Below are 14,209 nucleotides of genomic sequence, written 5' to 3'. Positions count from 1 at the left end.
GAGAGGGACTGGGAAGGACTGGGGGGGCACTGGGAGGAACTGGGAGGGACTGGGAAGGACTGGGGGGGCACTGGGAGGTACTCGGAGGGAATGGGAAGGACTGGGGGGGCACTGGGAAGAACTGCGAGGGACTGGGAAGGACTGGGGGGGCACTGGGAGGCCATGGGAGGGACTGTGAACGACTGGGGGGGCACTGGGAGGCACTGGGTGGGAGGGGAAGGACTTGGGGGGCACTGGGAGGCACTGGGAGGGACTGGGAAGGACTGGGAGGGACTGGGAAGGACTGGGGGTGCACTGGGAGGCATTGGGAGGGACTGGGAAGGACTGGGAAGGACTGGGGGGGCACTGGGTGGCACTGGGAGGGACTGGGAAGGACTGGGGGGGCACGGGGAGGTACTGGGGAGGCACTGGGAGACACGGGGATGGCGGCTGCGAGGGACTGGGAAGGACTGGGGGGGCCCTGGGAGGCACTGGGAGGGAGTGGGAAGGACTGGGGGTGCACTGGGAGGAACTGGGAGGGAGTGGGAAGGACTGGGGGTGCACTGGGAGGCACTGGGAAGGACTGGGAAGGACTGGGGGTGCACTGGGAGGCATTGGGAGGCACTGGGAAGGACTGGGGGGGCATTGGAAGGCACTGGGAGGGACAGGGAGGGAGGCTGGGAGGGACTGGGAAGGACTGGGGGGGCACTGGGAGGCACCGTGAGGGAGTGGGAAGGACTGGGGGGCACTGGGAGGCACTGGGGAGGCACTGGGAGGGAGTGGGAAGGACAAAAGGTGCACTGGGAGGGACTGGAAGGCGCTGGGAGCGGGGCTAGGAGGGAGTGGGAAGGACTGGGGGGGCACTGGGAGGCACTGGGAGGGACTGGGAAGGACTGGGGGGGCACTGGGAGGCACTGGGAGGGAGGGTGGGAGGGACTGGGAAGGACTGGCGCCGCGCCAGCCTGCGAAGCATTTTCCGGTACGTTACTTCCGGGTGGTCACGTGGGGAGCGGCGTCTGCCGGACGCGTTTCCGTCGGGCGGGAGGATGGTAGGCCGCCCCCGCTCCCGGGACGGTTCCCCCCCTCCCCGCTTCCCCCTTCCGCGTCCCCGGGCTCCCAGGCCGGCCCCGGCCCCGGCCCCCCCCCCCGCGTCCTCCGCCTCGGACCCCCCCTCCCTCCCCCCCTCGCGTCCCCCCCCATCGGGACGGTTCTCCCCCTGCATCCCCGGGCTCCCGGGCCGGCCCCCCCCGCTCCCGGTCCGGCGTCCCCCCGCTCCCTGTTCCTTTGCGAGGAGACGGGCCCCGGCCCTCCTCCCCAGCCGAGGCACTGCCGGCAGATGTCCTCCCCCCGTCCTGTTCCCGACAGCGGCGGCCGCCCCTGGCTGCGCTTGGTCGCCTCTCGATGCAGGTGCCAGGAGCATCCGGGTGGGGAAAGCAGCGTCTCCAGGAGCTCCTGCTGCAGGGGGGGCTCCCGCTGGGGCGAGTGGTCGGGGAACTGCTGCCCCTTCTCTTTCTCTCCCGGAGGCCACGGTTGTCCGCTCCTCCCCGGGGTTGTCGTGGGCTGCCTTTGCCACAGACTTGCCTGGGCTGTCTCCGTTCAGCCCCGTTCTCCCTCCTGGTGTGGGCGACCTGGGACTGGTGGACGTTTACTGGCTTTGAACAGGAGCTGCTGTGGGTGAAGCTTAAGATGCTTGAAAAACGTGAAACAGCCAGAGAACAACATCAAGGTGATTGAGCCAGAAGGTGCTTCCTGCGGCAGGGAAGAGACAGCCAAGCATTTCTGGGTGAGGAAGGGTCCCCTCTGAGTTGTCCTCAGCAGACCAGATTGCTGATATGTACCGCAGGGTCCGTACGCGTATCCAAAATCACGGTATGGCCATGGGGAAGGGTTGTGTGCGTGCAAGGCTGCACATCTGGGAAGCTTCATATCGCAAGAGCTGTAAGACACCGCTGTGTTCTCTTAGGTGGAGGATGGTCAAGTGACCAGCGCTGCAGAAGAGGAAGGGACAGAGAAAGAGAGAGGCACCTGAACTGGAAAATTCTGTGGGCAGCGCTGAAAGCAGGAGCTGCGGTGAGTCCCAGGCTTTGGGGCCGTGTCCCACTCGTCAGGAGCCTCCGTTGGCTGCAGTCTTCACAGACCTTCACGAAAGAAGGACGCTTTAGATTGCCACCTAGCTTTACGCCAGAAGTTTTTTTCCTGTCTTGGCAGAATGCCAGCTGCCAGCGTTTCTCCGTGGTCGCCCTTCCTTCTGCCGTGATGGTACAGGACAGACGGAAAGAATCCGGAGTGCTCTGCGAGTACGAGGTGCGTCTGCGATGCGCGTCTGCTTTTTTCCTGAGGTACTTGTAGTGTGGACTCTGAAGTTAACGGGAAGGATGTGCCAGCACTCCTCCTATAGTTTTTCTGTGAAATATTTTAACAAAATCCTTGTCGCTTCCCGCTGTCAGGAAAGAGGGGAGGGTAAGTGACTTCAGATTTGTAAATTCTCAGCGGCACGGACTAAGGTGAGATAAATCTCAAGGTCCATACAGAAACATTTATTAGCTTACCAAAATGGTTAGTATAGATCTTAACAAGCCCACGATAATTGGTTAGGTATATAAAAAATTATGGCAGGTGTTGGGGTGTACATTGTGTTAGTTAACACCAGGTGTAGGACAACTTACGGCAAGCGGTGCTTAAGGTCGTACTTAAGGTCATCACTTCACAGCTCTAACTGTTACTTAACAATTCCAAGAGAAAAGAGAAACTGAGGGACAGAGAGAGGAAAAGACAGAGAAAAAGACAGAGATAAAGACATCGCGGGTCCTGGTTCCAGCGTCTTTTTCAGGGATTCTTCCCAGGCATAATCTTCTTCTTTCTTGGGAAGAATCTTCCCAGGCACTATCTATTTCTTTTGTTTCTTTTTTGTTCCCTCGGGGCACTTATTTTCCCCTTTTACGTTTGCTGAATCAGCACGGTCCGCCCTCCTGGCTGAGGACGGGCTCAGCTCAGGTTTCTCCCTTCTCCCCGGTGACGTGTGCCATGATTTGGGTGGAGAGACGAGTGCCATGGTCACACGCGTTTAGCGTGATCTCTGTAATCTTCATTAGCACATGCAGGGCGTGCGCTTTCACGTGCGTTTCGCGGATAATGAAGCAAAGGTCACTCATGGGACACAACGGCCTCGAGAACTGAGAACGAGCGAGCTCACGGCACGAGTGGCAGAACCGACCTGTCTTCACAAGACAGTTCTCCCACACTTTCAGCCGCCAGAAGTGTGAGCCTCATCAGCTGTTTGAAGGCCAGGCCTGCGTTATTTATTTCCTTGCGAGTGTTTGAGGCGTTCCACCGAAGGCTTGGAGGGGCTCCTGCCCCTCGGCAGGGAATTTACAGTCCGTCCCTCACAATCCTAAAAACAAAATAAAGTCTGTCCTGGAGCACGTTACGCCTCTGCAAAGCTTACTTCCCTCCATTTATTTTTCTCTTCCTGAAAGCATATTCTTCTCTTTCTGGGTGCTCACTGTCAAACGATACTGTGAAAATAATTCTGTACTAGAAGAGGGAAGGAACTGTTTGTAAGAGTTCGCATGTCCAGAAGAAGCAGGCTTTGCTTTCACGATAAAAACTTTATGCTTTCTCAGTCAATAAGTCTTTAAAATATTTCACAGCGGTACTCGAAAACCTCACTGAGATACTGGCATCTGTCCTAAAGGCGATCGAGGTCAAAGAGGAGACATGGACAAAACGGGACAAACGGGCATCGCCTCTCTGCGTTCTCCAGGCTTTGCCGTGAAGCAGCAGCAGCGTTTAACTCGTGACGGCGAATCCTGTGGTTTTGGTTGTGGTTTTGGTGAGTTACGGCTTCAACAATGTCCTTTTTCTGTAACCTCGGGAGGAAGTTCATTTCCTTCCGCAGGCCCAAGTGCCGCGCGTCTCCCCCCAGTTGCTGGCATCACCGGCCTTTGGGTTCTCGGTTGGAACAGTCGAGATACCATAAAAACGCGTTCCTCTGCGCCTTCAGCACAGCCAAAAGCATTCGCGAATCTGCCGGTCCTTTTTGGTAGCCCTACGGATCGCGGCGCCGGCGATTTGATTCCCCGCCCCCAAAAGTAAAACCATTTGGAGGAGTTTTTTCTCTCACTGATTTTTCTATGTTAAATGAAGCTAAAAAAAGAAAAGTGAGAGTTGTATAATCGACAAACTGACTTGCGTAGTTTCAACTGCAGCCGCCTAAACGGCTGTAGTGTACAATTTATGAGGTGTACCTGGGCAGTTAGGTATTTGTTCGAAATGTTTAAAAGGAGAGACAACTGAATGTTACGCGGTTTTCCCCCCGTTTTTTTGGCAGAGTGCTCTGAAGTACTTTACTTCTGTCTGGCTTTCAGTGCCGCCTTTTCCCGGCAGCCAGTAGTGTCTCTCTCGGGCAGCGCCGCTGCCCCGATGTCCCTCCTCCTCCTCGTGTAGCACACAAAAAACCCCCCGTGGTCAACTCATAGCTGTGTATTTTGGAGACGGACAGTTTAATAGTATCCGTTCACAGCTGTGCAAGTTAAATTAGCGCCGAAGGAAAGCCAAGTACTTTCACAGGGTAAGTATTTTCACTGGGTGGATGTAAACTTCATGCACACCTTCTCAGTGAAAGGGAAAGGGCCAGGTGTTTCCCAGCACCAGCCGGAGGGTTCGCCCTTATGCTAAGAACGTGTTCAAAATGGCACTGATTAGTCTTAATCCTGACTTTTAAGAGTTCAGATGGCGCTGGCTTTTGAAGGCTGTGCTGTATTTCGAGCTGAGCTGTCTCCCCAGCTCCTGTCCCGTCCCTCCGTCTGACGGAATTCCTCTGCTCTCTTCTGTGCTGTTTTTTTGGGATGCTGAGCTATAATTGGGGATTTTTGTTTTCCAGGTGCCTCGTCGTAGGCGTCTCGTGCTGCTCGAGAGATGCCCCAGCCCAGGTTTGCAGCCGCTGGCGGAGCCCCCCTGAGGAGAAGGGGCCAGCCCTGGGTCTGGGCGTTTTAAGCCTTTTTTTGGGGTGAATAGAAGGGTGTCTGTGTGTGTGTGTCTTGGGGGGTGATGGTGTCATTTGGGGCACCCCGATGTCACTGGGGCAGCGATGATGCAGCAGAGGAGCAGGTGAGTGGGAGATGGGGGGAGGGGTTACGTGGAGTTGCCCCCCCAAAAGAAGTGGGTCGCGGCCCCAGAATGTCTGAAAATTCTTGGGATGCATTAAAAAATGTGAAAACCTGTAACTATGGGCAGGAGGCGTTGAAATAGGGAATGAGAAATATACATATATATAAATTATGTATGTAAAAGTTCAAAATAAAAACCTCTGTCTCTAAGGATTCTGTGATTCTGTGTTATATGAAAGATCCTAGAATATAAAAATACTTAGATGCGTTTATAAAAAGATATTAGTGTCAAACTAGGTGTGTAGGCAGACAGCCTAAATAGATATTCGGTATCAAGAGCGTTAACGTAGGAAACGGGCAACGTAAATTCCGTAAACGCACAGATGTGTGTCAATACCGGAGCGGGTGCTGCCGCCTGGCGGCTGAAGGCGCGTCCTGCAGGTGGGGGGCGGCGCATGCGCAGTGCCCGCGCCTCCCGGCCCCCCTCGGCCCCCGCCGCCGGCGCCGCGTGGGTTCCGCAGCTCGTGCGCAGGCGCGGCTTCGCGGAGGCCCGTCCGGCCGCAGTCTCAAGAGAGCGGCGGCCGGAGGGCGAACCAGGACCACCGGGACTCTGGCGAGCTCCGCGCCACCTGGAGCGGCATCGGTGCCGCCCGCCCGGCCTCCAGAGCGGCCATCGGCCCCTCCGCATCGGCTCTTACGCGTTACCGCGGCCCCGTCAGTGCCCGGCAGTTTTCCGGGTTTCCATCTACGAGACCCCGCGGTCCTCCAGGACCCCGGAAGTGCCCCCTCAGTCCTCCGACCCGCGTCTCCGTGGCACTTCGGTCCTCCAGGACCCCGGAAGTGTCCCCTCAGTCCTCCGACGCGCGTCTCCGTGGCACTTCGGTCCTCCACGACCCCGGAAGTGCCCCCTCAGTCCTCCGACGCGCGTCTCCGTGGCACTTCGGTCCTCCAGGACCCCGGAAGTGCCCCCTCAGTCCTCCGACGCGCGTCTCTATGGCACTTTAGTCCTCCAGGAGCCCGTAAATGCTCATAAGTCTTCTGGAAATCATATGCTTCCAACACTCTTCCAAAACGATAAAACACGATTATCAGTTAACCACAAAAATATCTGAAGATCGCAAAAATAATGCAACCCCTGCAGAGCTCTCTTCTCCACAGCAACAACTGGACAGAAATCACACAAAAGCGGTAAGAGAATCACCAGAGGTTGGTCCCAAATGGAAATAAAAAGGGGAGGCGCTTCGCCTGCTGGGAACTTAAGGCAGGAGAAGCGAAGCTGCTGCTCCCGCTGCCACCCGCCTTCACGTCTTCTGGGGGTTGGCCCTGCCCCTTTCCCAGGGGATTGTGGGAAGGGCGGTGGGCGGGGCCTGAGGGCGGTGGGCGGGGCCCGGGGTACATGAGCCCCAGCCCGGGCTCAGGAGCTCATTCTGCTGCTGGGCCCCGTGGGGTGGGTGCTCTGCTGGTCCCTCGCTTTGCTGCAGCTTTGGGACAGGCTCAGCTGTTTGGGCAGGCGTGTTTCGGCATTTAGGGAGGCAGAGGTGAGAAGGCTGAGCTGAGACCTTCGGGAGCAGTAAACATCCAGCTGCCTGTATGGTAGAAAGTTGACTGCTATGCTCCTTTTTTTTTCGGGTCATAACTTTGTGATGAGTGTTTAGGGGGTGCCCAGATGGTTTAATAGTATGCTTTTCTTTGTTCTAGGAGCACTGCATTTTCCTAGAATTTCTGACTTTATTGAAGATAGAACTGTGGGTTTTTCACCAGTTTTGCAGTATGCTGTGTAAATTGCTGATATTGTTTCTCTTAATTGGGTTGATGATGAGATTATCTTATGGGGGTTAGGGTGAGCGTTTTGTATGCATCTGCATATATGGCACTAGCATTTCTCAAGAAAGCAGCAGGGATGTAAGGCATAGCGTCGTTCAGGGTATGGCATGGCTCATCACCTTTCCCCGTTGCCCATGGAGTGCCACGGTGTCCCTAGAGTTTTTGCAGCGGGCAGCAGGCCCCTCATAGATTGTGTCAGGACATTATTTGTTTTGTGGGTCTGATGCAGAGCCCAGAGTCTGTGGGAAGACAGAAGATAGGAGGTGCCTGCCAAACGCAGGGCACAGCTCAGAAGAGCTGCTCCTGAGAAGCAGCCGGCGTAGGGGGTTCAGGGTTGCAAATACAGGATGGGAGCTGTCAGGAAGAAGTGAGGCTCCTTCCCTGACGGTTGAGGAGAAGAGAAGGGGTTTCTAAAGTTTTGGCGCTGGGGGCTGGCTAGGAAAAGGAGGTGGGTTCATCAGTCTCTGTCATATCGGTTTTGCATTTGGATTTGGGTGTCGACAGGGTCTGGTCTGTTCTAGTCTCTTGCATTTGAGGTGAGCTGGACAGTGTGGAGGAGGAGCACGGGACTGGTGATTTTGCAGAAATGCAATGGTAATTTTGTGTCTGTTGGTATCTTAGGTGCCATAAATAATTGTTGCTGCAGCCTCCGACTGGAATCGACGTGAAGCAGGTGAGTGGATTGCCATGGCACCTCTGAGGATGAGGGTGTTGTGGAAGAGGTTGGCATCTACTGTCATGGTGGTCACTGCTGGAGCTGTGATTTCTTTTTGTTTTGCTGATGAAGAGGAACATGGTGACTGCAGGAACACATCAGTTAGCTGTTTGTTGTGGTTTTTTTTGTCAAGGATGAATTCAGACCACTGGCCCTCTGAAAGCGAAGTAGAGGGACAGGTGCTGGAGGGGGGCCAAGGTTGACAGTTTCAGGGAGGAGTTTTAAAGTCAGGCTAGAGCAGAGGGCTATGCGGGAGCAGTCTCCTCTGAGTAGGTAAAGGGAGTGGGTTACTTTTCAGCACAAAGCTAGTGTGTGCTGGGCAGGGCAGTTCTGGCCTGTGTCTTCGGTTGTGTAGTTTGTGTGCTCTGTCTTCTGTGTCTTGGACTTTCAGACGGCAGGACTTACAGACGGCAGTCTGTAGTGAATATGAGGATCTGTCTAGACCCAGGCAAAGGTTGCTCAGTCGTCTCGAATTGATTAGCTTTCGAGAGGCTGTGTGGACGGGTGTTTCATTAGCGGGCGCTGGCATAAGCGGAGACAAGTTGGAGAGGGTGTTCATGGCTAGTGAAGGGGACAGTATCTCAAAGATGGTAAACCTGCATTGTGTGGGGTGTAATGTTTGCAGGCGTCTCTTCTTTGGATGACAGGCTGTAGTTGGACTTATGTGAACAGGGTTCCTAAGTAGAAACAAGACCTTTGGAATTAAGCTACTGCTCTGCATTAGGGTAATGTTTGATGTTGGTGTGTTGCTTTTTTTTCAGATGCAGAGAGATGAGGTGGCCAGGGATACACAGGGGAGCTGATGGGGGCGCAGGACAAAGGTGGCTGAGCCCGAGGTCTTAAAGGGAAGATGTGACCGGCGGCTCCATGAATACATTTGGCCACTTCTTCTTTTTTTCGTGTGAATGTGAGGTTACGTAGCCATGTGTGGAAGTGCTGGTCTGAGGTACAACAGAACTGGTGTTGTTTGCAGTCACTTTACTTTTCAGGTAGGTCTCTTCCAATGAAGTGAACTCTCTGAAAATAATGACGTATTTTTCAGGTAGTATCTGCCTTCAGAGCACCAAGAACTTATATTTACACTTAATGCGAAGGGATGCCGTGCAGAGAGGCTCTTGCTTATACTTATTCCTACAACAGCACAGCCCAGCTAACTTTTATATATCTGCCCTGTTGGAGGGTTGGAAGCAGAAAAGCGTAGAGGGGTTGCACCCATAGTGAAGAGTAGACGGGACCGGTGACCCGAATCTGACTGATAGGGTATTCCATCCCATCCTCATCACGCTCAGTATAAAAGCGGAGGGATCAAAGGGGTCGGTACCTGTTGTCTGGCCTCTGAAGACTCCTCTGTCTGTTCATTGTCCTTTGACCTCGATCCGTGCATTTATGCAACCAGGTCCGGAGTCTGGTTCCGGTCTGTCACGGAGTCTGGTTCCAGTCTGTCACGGAGTCTGGTTCCGGACTTTGCCAGTGAAGCAGCGGTCATCCTGGGAGCTCTGTATCGGGTTGTGTATGTCCTGTATATATTTAATTGTTTTCTTGTTACTGTTGTCTTTTCTCAGTATTATTTTGCTGTTAAGATTTCATTACAGTTCAGTTTATCTTTCAGTCCCTAAGTCTCTCTCTCTTGTTCTATTCTGCCTCAGGAGAGAAGTTAAAAGGGAGCACGTGTCACTTGTTTTACTGCATGGCCTAAGGCACAACAGCAATGATGACAGACAGGGCACTGGAGCAGACTCGGCCGAGGAGAGCGGCGGCCCCAAGCCTTGGTTCTTTCTCAGCCACTGCATTACGGGTGGCGCACAAGCCTCTGCTTGCACTCTGTCTGTCGGTCCGATCCAGAACACAGTTCTGGCAGAAGTCGGATAATATGCGTCGTCTTGCTAGAAATGCTGTATGACTCGTTGTGGGGTTTCTTTTACAAGGAAACTAAAGCACATTGAGTCTTGATAAAAATATTGTTATTGTGCTTCATGATCTTCTGGCCTATTTAGGTTAGGATGATGTCTTTCTCTTTATGTCTACACCCTGCAGAAGTTTAATTAAGTTTACTTACCTACCGGGCCCTGTTGCTGACACAGTTGATGTAGGTGTAATAAAAGAGCACATATTGTCCGTTCCTCTAAGGGTCGCTTTCTCCGTTTTGGTGTTTTGCATGCTGTACTTCTCAGGCCTGTGAGGAAAGGAGCAGCTTTTCCTCTGGCAGGCTCTATGCCTTGTGGAGGTCAGCCAGGCCCTTTCCCAGGGGATGGTGGGAACGGGGGTGGGCGGGGCCCGGGGTATATAACCCACAGCCTCTGCTGGGGCTGCTCATTCTGCTGCCGGGCTTCTCCAGGGTCAGAGCTCTGCCTGTCCTTCAGTCGATTGCAGCTTTGGAGGCGGCTCAGCTCCTTGGGTGGAGATGTTATCCCATTTAGAGAATAGCAGGTAAGAAGCTGGAGGTGGCAAGACCTTCAGGACCAGGTGAGGTTTGGCAGCGTGTATAGTAGAGAGCGGCCTCATGTGCCGGTTCTCTTCCTTGTGGTTTTTCAGGTGAGTCGCGTGGTAATGAGTCTTAGGGGGCGGTGAGATAGTTTAAGGGTATGGTTTTCTCTCTTCCAGGCATGGCGCATTTTCCTGGAATCCCTGACTGTATTGAAGACGGAACTTTCTTGTTTGTGTAGTTTTTTTTTTTCCCACTAGCTTTGCTGTATCCCAGGTAAGATGCCAATAGAATTTGTCTCAATCGGGCAGATGATGAGATTACTTTGCAGGGACTGGGTGAGCACCTTGTCTGCAGCTGTAGATGGAGTTTCCACATTTCTCAGGAAAGCAGCAGGGCCATAAAGCATAACGTATTTCAGGATGTGGGGTGCCTTGTCACCTTCCCCCACCGTGCTCAGGGTTTTGCCGTGTCCCTGGAGCCTTTGCGGCTTGTGGCAGGCCCCTGGTATAGGTCAGATCAGGGCTTCACTGACTCTGTGGGTCTGCAGCAGAGCCTGGAGTCTGTGGGAAGACAGAAGATAGGAGGTGGTGGTGGGACGCAGGGAGAGGCTGGGAAGAGTGGCTCTTGAGAAGCGTCCAACGCCGGGTGTTCGGGCTGGCAAATAAAGGGTGGGATCTATGGGGAAGAAGTGGGGCTCCTTCCCTGGCAGCTCAGGGAGAAGAGAAGGGGTTTCTAAAGTTTTGGCACTGGGGGAGGGCTAGAAAAGGGAGCCGGGTTCATGAGTCCTTCTTGGATAGGGTTTGCAGATGGGTTCGGGTGTCGTCGGAGCCTGGTGTGCTCTAGGCTCTCGCATTTGAGGCGAGCCAGATAGTATCGAGGAGGAGCACGGGACTGGTGGTTTGGCAGTAGCGCAGTGGTAATGCTGTGTTTCTTGGTCTCTTAGGTGCCGTGAATAACTGTTGCCGCAGCGTCAGACTCTGGAATTGGCGCTGAGCGGGCGAGCAGAATGCCTCGGCGTTCATGAGGCTGAGGGTGTTGTGGAAGAGGTTGGCATCTCCTCTCAGGATGCTTATTGCTGGTGCTGTGGCTGCTTTTGGGATAACTTTTTTTTTTCTCTTCCTTTTGCAGAGGAAGAGGAGGAAGCTGGTGACCACAGGAACGTACTGGATGGCTGTTTTCTGTGGACTGCCTCAAGGATGGATTCGGACCCCTGGCCCTCCAAAAGCTAAGTTGAGAGACTGGCGCTCGAGAGGGGACGAGGTTGAGAATTGCAAAAAGGTGTCTTTGAAGTTGGCGTAGGGGAGAGGTTTGTCCTGGAGGGCAGTCTCCTTTAGGCACGTAAGGGATGCGGCTTACTGTTCGGCATTCCCGGGCAGGGTGGTTCCAGCCTGTGTGTGTTGTTGTCTTTCGTGTGGTCCGTGTTCTGTGTCTTAGACCTTTCTCGGGTCTCGAGGTCATCTTTAAGCTCCAGGAGCACGGCATGGCGCCTCAGGCGCCATCCCTAGGGTCTCGAACGCCTGCACCCATGGGCATAGCACCATTCGGCTGCTGGTCGTCTTGCGTTAGAAGCTTAAAGCTTGCATCGGTCTTGCGTCTTGGAAGTTTCCGGATGGCCCGCGTCTACAACTGGGACTTCTTCCCTATGTCATTACGTTCTTAGGTCTTGAAGCCAGGCTTCCCCCGCATACATCTTATCAGTCTTGACAGTCCCTTCTTATCACAGATGATGATGTCCTACACTCTGTTTCAGGGGCTTCCATAGAGCCTCTTCACATCACCACCACGGTCTCCAGGTCGTCTTGCCCGACGGTGACTTCCGTCTGGGTGTCATCCTTCTTGCTGAGAGTTTTCTCTCATCCTTGAGGTGTGTTGTTTTTAGCGTTTTGTGTAGTGTTGGTCTGTGCTTGTGTGTGTGTCTGGCTCGGAGCCCCCCTGCCCGGGTGTGTAGAGTCCAGGGCAGGCAGAATAGTGACGAGAGTCTACAGTTAATATGTGGATCTGTGGAGACCGAGGCAAAGGTTGGGTAGTCATCTGGAATTAATTGGCTCTCAGTAGGTTGGGTGCGGGGGTGTTTCATTAGTGGGTGTTGGCATAAGCAGAGCCAAGTCGGAGAGGCTGTTCACAGCCAGTGAAGGACGCAGTATCTCAAAGATGTTCAGGCTGCTTTGTGTGGGGTGTAATGTTTGTGGGCTTTTTCTGTGGTTTTTTTTTTTGATGGCAGGCTGTAGTTGGATCTAATTGAACAGTGTTCCGAAGTAGAAACAAGACCTTTGGAATTAAGCTATCGCTCTGCATCGGGGTAATGTTGGATTTTTTTTTTTCTCTTTTTAGATGCCGAGAGATGAGATGTGCAGGGTGACGTAGGGGAGCCGAGAGGAGCGCTGTACGGAGGTGGCTCGGCATGTGGCATTAGAGGGAAGATGTGACTGGCGCCTCTATGAATACAATTGGGTACTTTTTTTTTTCATGTGAATGAAGACAGAAGATAGGAGTTGATGGTGTGGCGGTTTGGCAGAAGCGCAGTGGTAATGTTGTGTTTCTTGGTCTCTTAGGTGCTGTGAATAACTATCATTGCAGCCTCGGACTCCGGAATCGGCGCAGAGCGGCCAAGCAGAACGCCACGGCATTCGGGAGGCTGAGGGTGTCGTCGAAGAGGTTGGCATCTCCTCTCAGGATGCTTATTGCTGGTGCTGTGGCGGCCTCTGGGATTATGTTTTATTTTCCTTTTGCAGAGGAAGAGGAGGAACCTGGTGACTGCGGAAATGTATCGGATGGCTGTTTTTTGCGGACCGCATCGAAGAAGGATTCAGATGCCTGGCCCTCCAAAAGCTAAGTTGACAGTCAGGCGCCGGAGAGGGGCCGAGGTGGACAATTGCAAAATGGGGTCTTTGACGTTAGCGTAGTGGCGAGGGCTGTCCCGGGGCACAGTCGTATTTAGGAAGGTAAAGGATGTTGCTTACTGTTCAGTGTGACGCTAGCGTGTCCCGGGCAGGGCGGTTCCAGCCTGTGCGTGTTGTCATGTCGTTCATGTGGTCTGTGTTGTGTATCTTCGCCCCTTCTTGGGTCTCGAGGTCATCTTTGAGCTCCAGGAGCACGACGTGGGGCCCTGGGCGTCATCCTTAGGGTCTCGAATGCTTGGGCCTGTGGGCGTAGCACCATTCATCTGATGCTCTTCTTGCGTTAGCATCTTAAAGCGTGCATCAATCTTGCCTCTCGGAAGTTTCTGGACGGCCCGCTTCCATGTCTGGGAGTTCTTCCCTGCGTCGTTACGTTCTTAGGTCTTGAAGCCAGACTTCCTGCATGTCCATCTTAGCGGGCTCAACAGTCCATTCTTATTACGTACCATCACGTTCTACAGTTTGCTTCAGGGGGTTCCGTAGAGCGTCTTCATGTTGACATCATCACGATCCCACAGATTTTCTTGCACGACGGTGACTTTGGTCCCCGTGTCATCTTTCTTGCTGAGAGTTTTCTCTCATCTTTGAGGCGTGTCGTTCGTAGCGTTCCGTGTAGTGTCTGTCCGTAACCGTGAGTGTTTGGCTCGGGGCTGCCCTGCCTGGGCACGTAGTGTCCAGGGTGGGCGGAATCCTGTGGAGAGTCTATATGTAGTACATGAATCCCAGTAGATCGGGGCAAAGGTGTTAGAGTTATCTCAGGGTAGCCATTGGGAGGCTGTGTAGACACCTCTTCTGTTTTGTTTGGGAAGAGCAGAGGCATGTTGGGAAGGCAACACAGCAGCAGTGAAGAAGAGCTCATGTCCAAGAGGGTACGGCTGGTTTTGGTGCGGATTTTTTTTTTTTAATTTTCTTTGTGTACGGTTGTATCTGGACCTTAGATGGTATTTGTGAAAAGGTGCAAGACTTTTTGTTGTTACGACTCTATTGCTCTGCCTCAGGGTGATTTCTCTGATGTCGTTCTTGCAGATGCAGCGGGACAAGCTTGTCGGGGCAGCGTAGGAGAGGAGAGCAATGTAAGAAGGTGAGTCAGCACGTGGTGTTAGAGAGAAGATGTGGCTCTGAGTACTGTATGTATTGGTTCTTTCCAATTTGAAGTTTTGAAGCAATGAATGACATGGGATGTGGGGATGGGGATGAGTCAGTCACTTCAGCCCACCCGCCGCTGCTGACCTTATCACATCTGCCTCAGAGGGAGCAACTT

The sequence above is a fragment of the Chroicocephalus ridibundus genome, unplaced genomic scaffold (genome assembly GCF_963924245.1).
Source record: "Chroicocephalus ridibundus unplaced genomic scaffold, bChrRid1.1 SCAFFOLD_113, whole genome shotgun sequence".
NCBI classification, from domain to species: Eukaryota; Metazoa; Chordata; class Aves; order Charadriiformes; family Laridae; genus Chroicocephalus; species Chroicocephalus ridibundus.
Note: the sequence above shows the minus strand (reverse complement) of the source record.